The 12,232-nt window shown below is 40.2% G+C and overlaps 1 protein-coding gene across 1 annotated transcript in view; it reads right to left on the minus strand.

Annotated features, from left to right (window-relative positions):
- The window catches only part of C24H16orf78 (chromosome 24 C16orf78 homolog), a 105,195-nt gene that overhangs the window by 57,214 nt on the left and 35,749 nt on the right, over nucleotides 1-12,232 (minus strand). The gene's annotated exons all lie outside the window — the stretch shown is intronic.

Genomic DNA, 12,232 nt, shown 5'->3' on the forward strand with positions numbered 1-12,232 from the left:
AAATAAAGAGTCCAAACCAGGAAGAGAAGCACATTTGCAGACCACAGAGTAAGAGCCAGCCACAGGACTAACAGAGAATAAGATTCTCCTTTATTATAATCAGAAAAGGATGACGCCTAAGGTAGTAACTTTTGTGTGTAACATCCTCATGATCACATGAAATCTGGTTGTCAGGCAAGGAGTCATTTTTTGCTGAAATTCATTTTTTTTTTTAAATTCTCTGTCCTGGGCTTGAATTCAGGGCCTGGGCTCTGTTCCTGACCTTTTGTACACCCTTGAGCCACAACTCTACTTTCAGCATTTTGGTGTTTAATTGGAGATGAGTCTCATGGACTTTCCTACTTTGAACCATGGCCCTCAGATCTGAGCTCCTGAATCGCTAGAATTACTTACCTGGCTCCCGCAAGACATTTATCTTCTTTTTTTACATTTATCTTTTAAAATCTAAGAATTCATCAGTATCTCAGCTTTTTTGATAGCTTTGTTAATATCTTTGTTTCTTACCATCTAAAAATTAAAAAAACCCTACTGATTAGCATTACTTTAATTGCTGCTATATGAAAATTGGCTTGCATGTACTGAATTATTTAACACAATAATGTGGTTAGTCCTTGACTCTCCAATTTTACTGAAAAGAAGCATGGCTCAGAGAAGTTAAGTGACTAGTCTACTAACACTCAGCAAGTAGAGATGGAATTGAATCCTTGTGGTCTGATCCACATTTTCACACGTTCTACACTTATTCTCATGTGTTCTCATTGCTCCCCCATTAATAAGCAAATCTTTCTACAAACACAACATCTGTTTTAATCATTTATTTTCCATTCTCTTTTTATTTTTTGGCGATACTGGGGTTTGAACTCAGAGCCTTGTGCTTGTGAGGTAGCACTTTACCACTTGAGCTAGGCCTTTAGTCCTGCTTTTTGCTGGTTAGTTTGGAGATAAAGTCTGACAGACTTTTCTTCCCAGGCTGACGTTGAACCACAGTCTTCTGGACCTCATCTCCTGAGTAGCTAAGAAGAGCTATGAGTAGCCACTGGTGCCTGGCTCTCTTAGTTACTTCTATCCAAAGGAGTGTAAGTTTGATATTTTGTGCCATGGGGAAGAAAACAGTTTCATATGAATAACATCCTAGAATATTCCAGAGACTCCAACTTCCCAACTGGTTCCTTCACAGGGTGTCTGGCGCATGAATTGAGCGACATGAGGTAGCACACTGTTCCCTGTACACAAGGATTACCATTTGCAGAAACACAGTGTGTCTGGTGCACAAGAATCACCACGGGATAGACCACAGAATGCCTTGTGCAGAGTGGATCCACATGAAGGGACACAGTGTGGCTGGTGCCCACGCAATACCATGTGAGGGAACACTGCATGCTCTGTGCCCAAGCATTGCCACATGAGGTTTATCTCACACCCTCCTCTCTTCATTTAGGGAGATTCATGGTGGACCACAGGAAGTCAACTGTGTTTGCCTCACTCGGTTATCCCATGAGCCTCTTTGACTTCTGGACTGCCCTTCATGTTGAAATATCCAACATGCAAATGGCATTGCTTCTCATCAGCTTTTATTGGCATTTATGAAACCAAAGATGTGTATGTGGTGGAGGATGGAAATGGTGCTTGGAAAGCACTCCGGCGACTGCTTAGATTTATGTTTATTATGGTGTGATCCTGATCTTAAAAAAGAATTGACTGTTTTCACCCCCAGTCAGGCTCATAAATGCAGACCTCTCCTCCCAACCAGCTCTTCAGGAAGGAGGATGGCGTTAAAAGCTCACGGCTCGCTTTCGCGTCGTGTTTCCATTACAGGGTAAGTGTAGTCCATGTGCACACAAATGCTGTTTGCTAAATTTAAAAGAAAGATGGTTTCCACTTCCAACATTTAAGGACTTATAAAAGATAATGCCACAAGAGCCGGTTCAGTCTGCTGCTCTGTGCATGGATTGCAGACTCTCTTCCCTTTTTCCCCACGTGGGAACATGATCAGGAGACATACATGGCTGCCGAGACTGGGCTGGGTCAACGGTAAAACAGCACATTGGGAGCAGTGAGCATGAACCCCCGTGCAGGTGGGCGTGAGTGCACTCCACGTACACACAAAAGAGGGTGGATCTGTCTAGTCTAACCAGTCTGGAATGCCATCGTTTTTCCCCACTTGTTAGCCTTCAGTAATAACAGCAGCTTCAGGAAGGTCAGGCCCACATCAGTCAGGAGGATTTTTAAGCAATTGTGACCGGTCACAATGTGCCTTTACTTAATCTTCACTTTATTCAACCCTCCTAATGAATCATTTCTATTGTGTGGAGCTGCTGTGGGGGGGGGGTGGCCTCCTCAGACACGCACAGAGCCTCTGCCTCAGACACTAGAGCTGTGGTTGCTCAGGGCCTGGAGGCAGGTGGAGGCAGACACAGTGTGTGTCTGCAGTGCCCTTTTGACGGTGGGCACAGCTCCCGATGTGGCCCCAAATGGGCTTGTATCAACAACAACTCTAATGAGGAGATTGGGATTTCACTCTCATCTCTGTTTCTCCTTAGGAGTCCACCTTGCCTCGAATACCCAGCTAGAGTCAAGCCTGAGGAAAGCAACGACATTGTGTCCCAAACTCCCCCAAAGACCATGTTATCCAGAGTGAGATGACTAAACAACAAATAAGTCGATACAAATTCAAAAAGTCATTAGCTGAGTCATATATTTATAGGATATAGTCAACCGTGTACTTTGGAATAAGCTCTCTACAACCTCTTAATAATCACAGCCCTGACATATGAGGATGGTAATGACCCAGACAGATGAAGCTAAATAGAAAATTTTGCAAGCATAAGTAATAAATGAGAAAAAGAAACTCACAAACAGAAAAAAAGGAATGGGAAATCAAATGGCTGTTGCTAACAACTCGAGAAAATTCTGCACACCACAGATACCTGAGAAACTGGAAACCCATAAGAAATAAATCTATTAAATTAGGATGGACTTCGGTAAGACTGTGAGTGGTCCTGGTAATAACTACAGAACAAAGGTGAGAGCTTGCCTTGAATATTACAGTGAGAAAGCCATAGAATCATCTTGGTAGTGGATAGGGGGCAGAATGTAAGGCTGAACTGAGGAAAGCTGATGGTTTAAAGGAGGGACAAAGGTGTCAAGGCAAAAACCTACTTAAACATGAGGCTTCCATATAGGCAGGGAGACGGGTGTCATCCTAGATGAAGGATCCTGAGCTTTGAGAAGGGTCTTTTCCCCTCACTAACTGCTTTCAGTACTTCTGTACTGCTTACATGCTGGGTTCAAACATGTAACCATAGCTATTCAGGATGCTGAGATCTGAGGATTGTATTTTGAGGTCAACTGGAGCATGCAACTCTGGGAGATTTGTATCTCCAATTAACCAGAAATAAAAGCTAGAAGTGGAGCTGTAACTCAAGTGATACAACATCATCCTTAATCAGAAAAGGCTTAGCAAAGGGTCCGAGGCCCTGTGTTCAAATCCTAGTAGCAGTACACATACACACAAAAACATGCTGCATACCAATGTTGATGAAACAGTTGAATGTTTACTCTTTGGAAAAGACAGACTGGATAAAATATCAAAAAAGGAAGTCTTCATTTTTATCTTAATCTGTCTTACTTTATTTTCAAACGAATGCTGGCCTGACACTTACCAAGCATCAGGTATCACTGGTATCATTCCATAAACAATAACTAGCTTAATCTTCTTAACAACTCTAGGCAATACCCATATTGTGCCATTTTTCCAGATGGAAAGACTGAGGCTTGGAGAGGCTGAGTCACTTACCAAAGTCACAGGCTGGAGCTGTACAGGCTTCCTAGTATCTGTAAGAACTGTGTTATCTGCCTTTATAAGTAAAGCAATGGATATGCTATATTTCAATTTTCTCCCTCTAAATTTTCAGTGTTTGACCATTTAAAAGATTAAGTGAAAACACGATATGATTCTACATGCTTCAGGAAAGGAGAAACAGACAAGAATCTTGACCTTAAAATATATCCATTGTTTTTTTATAAGTGATCTTTAAGAATCCTCTAGAGAGTGAAGTTGATACTACACACAAAGAAAGGAAGAGGACAGATAAATTGGAAAGGTACATTTTCTATTATTCCACACTGATATTCATATTGAGTTCACATTATAAAACAATAAGGACAAATAGCCAAGAATAAAATTTCCCCAAGTGTTACAGTCTCATCCTAACAGAAGAAGGTGTGACAGTATCCTTTAGAAGTGTTTCCTGACATGACGAGAAGGGCCAGTATTAGTTCCCAAAATGCTCCAGCTGAAAAAACAATGTCCTAAGGGATCAATGGCCTTTCTCTAAATCCACCTGACCTTCAGTCTCATCTTGATTCCTTAGTTGTGACCCTGCCAGCAATAAAATAGCATTCACTCACTCATTCATTCACTCACTCAACAAACATTAATAGAGCACAAATTTGATTATCGCCAAATGAACGGGACACAGTGTCCATTCCTTGAAAAACTCATTTAGAGAATATAAAGGACAAACAGCAACAAAGCCATGAGCACAGTGTTAATGGGATCCCAATACCACAAGCAGTAGTATCTTATTAACAACGTGTTTCTAGCTCAATACAGCGGATTGAGCACTTGCCTGATCCCCTCTCTCCACTGGAAACACAGTGAGCTGGGGTCAGACTTCCACATGGCTACAACCTCTCCTAGCTAAAACAATAAAAAATGTAGACAAAACAAAGAATAAAACAGTGTGCAAGACCCTAGACATAATCCGATAACAGCTATGTCTCTTACCACCAATGAGACAGAAACCCCCCAAGATTCATCCCACATACTGAAATGTTTGCCTTGATTGTGGGGAGTAATTACCCCTAACCTAAATGCTACTTTACTACCACCTAACAACTTAAAAGAAAATACAAAGGGTAAAACTTTCTAAATGACTAGATAGGATGCCAGATCAAAGATTGAGAAATGTATAAGTGTACAATAATATCAGTATTGTTAAGGTGAATTTAACAATGTAACACCTCATCAAAAATTATACAGCAGGCAAAAGGCAGGAAAGGAGGACCCAGAAGAGAAAAAAAATCCACGCATCAAGATAAGCCCTAATATAAACAGAATTAGCAGACAGGGCAGTATAAAAATTTCTCTATCTGCATGTTGCATGCTCAAAACTTTTTTAAAAATATTTTCAAAAAGCCAAAATCCACGTTCTAGAAGTGTAAATGACGGTGTCTAATAGAAAAATCACAGAGGAAAGGAATGATAGCAACTTAGAGATGGTAAAAAAAAATCAGTGACTTTCAAAATGACATGTAGCTATAGTGACTATTCAAAATGACATGTAGCTATAGTGACTATTCAAAATGACAGACAAGGGAAAGAGAACTTCACAAATGAGCAGAGCTTCCTGAGGTGTGATGCAACTTCAGTGGGCCTGTCTTCAAAGTCTTTAAATAAAGAAAAAGCAGAATTGAGAAAAAGGTGTTAAAAATACAACATTTAAAAATTTCCAATTTTGATGACTTCAATCTAGCAGAAAAATGCTGGCCTGAAGGCATGGCTCAAGTGGTACTGTGCCAGTAATAAGCAAAAAATGCAAGAATTCAAGGCCCTGAATTCAAACCTCACTACTAGTACAAATGTAGACAGATAAATAAACAAGTTGTCAGATTGATCAAAAACAAAACAAACAAGCAAGACCCACTATATATTATCTATAAGAAACCTTTCAATTAGCATAGAAAAAATAGGTTAGAAAAGGATGCAAAAAATTGACCAGCTAATACAGTCACAGGAAACTATAGTAACACCAGACAATAAAGATTTCACAGCAGAATGTTACTTTGAATTAAGAATGTCATATTATCAAGGAGTCAATTCAATGGGAAGACATAACAATCACAAATCCCAGGCAAGAAAGTTCATGAGACTCATTTCTAAATAGCTACCAGAAAACCAGAAATGGCAATTTGTCTCAAAGTGGTAGATTGCTAGCCTTGAATGAAAAACCTCAGAAAGCTCAGGGACAGTGCCTCGGCACTGAGTTCAGGCCCCATGACTGACAAAAAAATCAATCAAGCAAGCAAGCAACCAAGCAGTAGAAAACAAAAAATATCATTAAATCCTATGTGTTTATGCACCTCATATCAGAGCTTCTGAATAAATTATCTGGTATATTCATAAAAAGAAACATACAAGTCTACAAATATAGTCACTTAAGTAATTCTACTATCTCAATGATACACAGAACAAGTAGACAAAACAATAAGGAAACAGAAGATCTAAACAATATTATCCAACAATATTGACATTTATAAGATATCTCACATCCAAACAAAAGAAGACATATTATTTTAAATATCTGGACATAGATAATAATATACTACACTAAGGATCATGGGAGAAGTGTCAGGAAATAGATTCAAGCCACATAAATCATACTGTCCGACTGAAATGGAATTAAATCAAATGTTTTGAAATAAGATATTTCTAAATAACTCTTGATCATTGATCATGATGAATGATACCTTTGAATAGTAACTTAATCCTGGCACTGGTGATTCAGAATTATAGTCTTAGTTGATCAGGAGGCTGAAATTTGAGGACCACAGTTCAAAGCCAGACAGTAATAAAGTCCATAAGACTCTTAGTTCCAGTTAGCTACCAAAACCTGGCAATGGAGCTGTGGTAGCTCAGATGACAGAGTGCCAGCCTTAAGAAAAAAAAGCAAAGGGGACCAGGAGTTTGGCTTAGTGGTAGAGTGCTTGTCTAGCATGCACGAAGACCCGGGTTTGTTTCCTCGGTACCACATATACAGAAAAAAAAGCTGGAAATGGTGCTATGGCTCAAGTGGTAGAGCTCTAGCCTTGAGAAAGCCCAAAGGATAGTGCTCAGGCCTTGAGTTCAAGCCCCAGGACTGGCAAAAAAAAAGCAAAGGGACAGCCTTGAGTTCAAGCCCTAGTACAGCCACACGTTAAAAAAAAAAAACAAAAAAAAAACAAGTTAAAGAAGCAGAACTAGAACTAGTAATTTAGAAAAGTATCTCCCACAAACAAGACTTCAAGTCTGATAGGTTCAGGGATAAATATACATGTTTTCCATGCAACTGAAAAGCAAGGAATATTTTTCAACTTAATTCTATGAGTTCAGTATTACCTAATACTAAAATCAGATAATGATATGGAAAGCAAAACACCTAAATGACAAAAAAAGAGATCAGTTCTGTCATTAACCCACAAAAATTCTAAATAAAATATTGGCACATTGGAGCTGAAAATATTTAACATGGATGATATATCATGAACTGTAAGTTGGTTTTATCTCTGGAATGCAAAGCTGGATCAGCAACTTCAATCAATCATCAATACTCGTGTAGAAATTTAATGGGATATACAAAATGATACTAAAATGCATGAATTACACAAATACCAATAGAATGGTCAGAAACGGGAAAAAATTATTTTGTTGTTATAAAGATGATGTACAAAGGGGTTACAGTTGCCTAAGTAAGGTAATGAGTATATTTCTTTTTGGACAATGTCCCCCCCTCCTCAGTTTTTCCTCCCTACCTTCACCTACAAGTTGTATAGTTCATTTTCAAATGTCTAGAGAGTACCACCGCTGCATGGATTCACTCTGTCCCTCCATTTCTGTGCCCCCTTTGCTCTCCCAAAGATAAATAAACAAATAAAAAGAGTATCACCTACAGTAGAATCAAAAGATACCAGATACTAAAAAACTTTTGAAGACAACTGAGCTGATAACACTTAAAATAATCAAAATACTTAGGCATAAAATCTTGAACTTCATTGTGAAATTTTAGGGCTAAAGAAATACAGAAGACCCTGAAAGTTTTCACAAGGACAAAGAGATCATCTATATGGATTGAGAATGAGGCTGGGGTCAGATTTCCCGGCAGTCTAAAGCATAAAGAAGGAAGAAGAAGAACAAAGGGGTTATGGTATTAATTAGATTCTCATTTAACACAGGAAGAAGCCGCTAGACATTGTGAAAAGGTGGTAAATTGTTAAATAAAAAAATAAGCATATCACTTCGAAATGTAGAACTACTTGCCAGAAGGCCTATAAATAGAATGGGTTAAAACTGTGCCTCTGGGAGTATGACAGCAATGAGGAAAGGTGGGCTAGGAATAAATACAATTATTTAAACATACTATTTGCATTATTTGATTGATTTTAATTACACACATAATTGCAAAATGCTTCAGAGATACCATGGTTACATGTTGATATTAGAGCCTGGAGCAAATGTCTGGACCCTAGGGTTAAGGCTGAACTTGTTATATGGTCAGGATCCCCAGCCATGTTTCAGCTGTTTTCTCCACAAAATGCACATAGGTTCCATCTGATTTATTCCCTCTTCTCCCCCCATGAGCCTTGCTGGAGTGGATTCTAAAAGAACAGGGCTTATGTGCCAAGCCAGCTGGGGTAGAACCAAAGCATTCAGTGAGCAAAAAGCTCTTACCAGCAAGAATAGGCAGGCACCCAAGATTCTGTGTATTCAATTCAGCTGAAGATGATGCAGCCATATTGTAAGGAGTGAAGCCACAAACCCTCTCTGTCTTTCTCAGTCTCGCTGACTCTGTGTGTGTCTCTCAAACTCTTTTTTGTTTTGTTTTGTTTTGTTTTTTTGCCAGTCCTGGGCTTGGGCTCAGGGCCTGAGCACTATCCTTGGACTTTCTCAAGGCTTAGCACTCTACCACTTGAGCTTCAGCACCACTTCCAGCTTTTTTCAATGTATGTGGTACCGAGGAATCGAACCCGGGTCTTTGTGCATGCTAGGCAAGCACTCTACCCCTAGGCCAAACTCCCGGCCCCTCTCAAACTCTCTGTAACTCTCTCTACCATGATTTCAGCCATTTCACTCCACTCCCTCCCCTCTCCCCGGTCCCCCCCCATCATGGTGACACCATGTTCTCTTACCACTGGCCCCAAGGTGATGGAGGCCTCCACCAAGGGCTGAATCCTCTTCCACTGTGAGCCAGAACGAATATTTCCTCCTTTAAGTTACTTCTGTTGGACATTTTGTCACATGATGAGTAACACAAGGGAAGAAACAACTTGATGTCAGAATTTCTTGGTATATATGCGGGAGGGGTGGGGATGTCTTTCAACTCTCTTCTAAACTGAGGGTTCTCTATATCACTGGAATACATGAATGTGCTTCCTAGACCAAGATATTTCTTTAAAACTTCCCCCTAACCACTACTATCTCTCTCTCTCTCTCTCTCTCTCTCTCTCTCTCTCTCTCTCTCTCTCTCTCTCTCTCTCTCTCTCTCTTTCTGTCCATCTCTTTTGGCAGTGCCAGGTTTGAACTCAAGAGTCTTGCTATTCATTTGATTCTTTCTGCTCAAGTTATTTTTCTTATGAATTTTATTTTTTGTCAGTTGTGGGGCTTGAACTCTGGGTCTGGGCATTGTCCCTGAACTCTTCAGTTCAAGGCTAACACTCTCTCACTTGAGCCACAGTGTCACTTCCGGTTTTCTGGTGGTTAATTGGAGATAAGAGTCTCATGGACTTTTGTGCCCATGCTGGCCTTGAAATGTGATCCTCAGATCTTCTGAGTCGACAGGATTACAGACACCAGCCTGTATTTTTTCAGATAGGTTCTTCAATTTTGCCTACCACTATCCTTAGATCCTTGATCTTCCTATTAATGTCTCCCACATTTCACACAGCTAAGATTAGTAGTAGGAAATACCATACCTGGCTTGTTTGTTGGAATGAGTTCTTAATAACTTTTGGCCCCAAATGGTTGCCACACTCTGTCTCTTGCATTGCTAGGAAAACAGGCATGAGCCACCAGCTGCCCTGAACTGTCTTTTGTTTCTATTTACATCAGGAAAAAAAATCTTATTTCGGTACCATTATACATTGGATATCTTTCTGTGTAACAGTTGTTGAATCCTCCTTTTCAGACAAAGTTGCTTCCTCAGATGTTAGCCTCAGCTGAGTTTGTTAAGAAGGGATTGTTATGTTTGTGTTTATTTTCACAGTTACTATTTTATGTAGGGAAAGTGAAACTGCCTGTCCACTTCTGGTGGTGATAAGTGTTCAATTTCCCCTCTTAAATTTACTTAGGATTATAAAGTAGGCAATTTCAGAGCATACAGCAAACAATAGCATGGCAAGAGAGCACTATTAAGACAACCGCATGCAAAGGTCTTTCTAAACCCAGATGTCTGGGGATGGCAATTACTCCGACTCTGTCCTGGCTTCCCACAAGCAGTTCCTACAGGATGGCGAGGGAGAACGGGAGGGGCCGTCTTGGGCAGCCTGGCCAGTAGAAGCATTTTCTGGGTGAGAAACTGTGAACTTGCTCGTGGTTTTTAATCATCTCCCAATTAAATGCAACTGTTGGGAGATATATCCCAATTTAAAGTGTTCAATAAAACCTAGAATGCAGCATTGGGAGTTGTGGGCCACAGTTTGTAAGTGGTAGATGGCAGGTAAACTGCTGAGTGCAGTTTTTCTTTCCCAATCATACCCGAAAACAAAACAACGCAAAAACTCATAAAGCAACCCCCCCCCCATATAACGAATGCACTCACTACCTGCACAGATACATCCAGCCAAGCTTTGAGCGCTCAACCTAGATATATAGATAGAAGAGGATTTTCACAAGGATTCAGGAACAGATGCTCTTTCCTTTCCTAAGAGAATCTCCCACAATGGGTGTGGTAGGCAGTCTCCAGTCACTTTAGGAATCTCAACTGTAAACCTCACCACAATATGTTTATTTGGAATCCTAACTGGCATATGTTGTGCAAAGCTTGGAATGATCACTGAAACTGGCTTACAAGGAAATCTGGACAAAAGGAATCTGAGAAAAAGAAATGTAGGTCAAAGAGAATGGGAACAAAAGAAATCATAAATGAATTGAAAAGGCCAGCCAGAGTCTTGTGACATAGCCAACATACAGAAATACAGAATCATGCAAAATACAGAGCAACACACACACACACACACACACACACACACACACACACACACATTACCCATACATAATTGCCACAAAACAGCAAGACAAATGACTATACAAATTGACAAGTGTTTTGAATAAGGAAATGACAGGGAGGAAATCCCAATAGCCAATAGCCAGGATGAGTGGGCCAATGTCCTTTAACAAGAGAAATGTGCATATAAATAAAGAGATGCCATTTTGTGCTGATCACAGTATACATCTTGATGTGTGATACTTTTAAGAGTCAGGGAAGATGGACAGGAACAGGAACCCTCATACCCTCCCAAAGACAGGAGCACCAGAATCTTCTGGTTTGGAGTTGGTCCTGGCCAGTAATAACTCTAAAACCCGTGTATTCTGTGACCCAGCATTCCACCTGTAGGTATAAAGAGAAGCACTTGTGTGCTTCAGAGCTCACCGACAATGGTGAGACTTCTAACAGTGAAAACAAATGCCCCAAGGGGGAGAGAAGTTAAATAAAGTGTGGCACAGAACATTATTAAATAATGAACACAAAAGAAGATGCTCTGGATGGATTAGCATGGTGCTTGGAGATTTATTAGTAAATGGAAAAGCCAGCTGCAGAATCCCCACATATTAGACCTACAAGAGGGAAAGCCTTCCAAAGCAGTGTTATCTGGCCATTTACTGCTGCCACTGTTACTGCTGCCATTGATGCGTGTGCTGTGCTTCAGTGTATGGAAGTATTTCAGAGGATTCAGGCTGACTTGAGAGTTCCTGGAAGGATGGAGGAAACTGAAGGAGGAGGAGAAAAAAGGGATTGGAGGGAAAGGGTATGTGAGGTGATTTGAATCTCTGCAATGTGTTTGGCTCTGTCAGGGAGTTGGTATTTATATATTATGTAGGTAACTTAGATAATACAGCAAAAAGCAAAAAAAGAATGGTGTTCGTGCTCTAAAGTGGGGAAAAACAATGGAGAAGTTGGTCCAGGAAGGTAAAGAGTATCTATCTCTTATTGAATTGCTGAGCTCAGCTGTTTTTCTAAAGCCTTTTAGAAGGTATCCCCCAGATATGGGATCTCTCTTTCTTGCTGTGACAGTGAAGGCTCATGGGTTCTCCTGGCCCAGATCTCCTCCATATAAGAAAATATTGAGAATTCACTAAAGAGACTCAATGCTACAGGCTAGGAACCCTTGATGGCAGGGATTTTTAAAAAAAAGAAGTGCATATATAGAGTCTAATGGCTTTCTGTCTCGATCTTTGTCTCTGTTTCTCTTTCTTTTT

Source organism: Megascapheus bottae, chromosome 24, assembly GCF_031878675.1.
Source record: "Megascapheus bottae isolate mThoBot1 chromosome 24, mThoBot2.hap1, whole genome shotgun sequence".
Classification (NCBI taxonomy): Eukaryota; Metazoa; Chordata; class Mammalia; order Rodentia; family Geomyidae; genus Megascapheus; species Megascapheus bottae.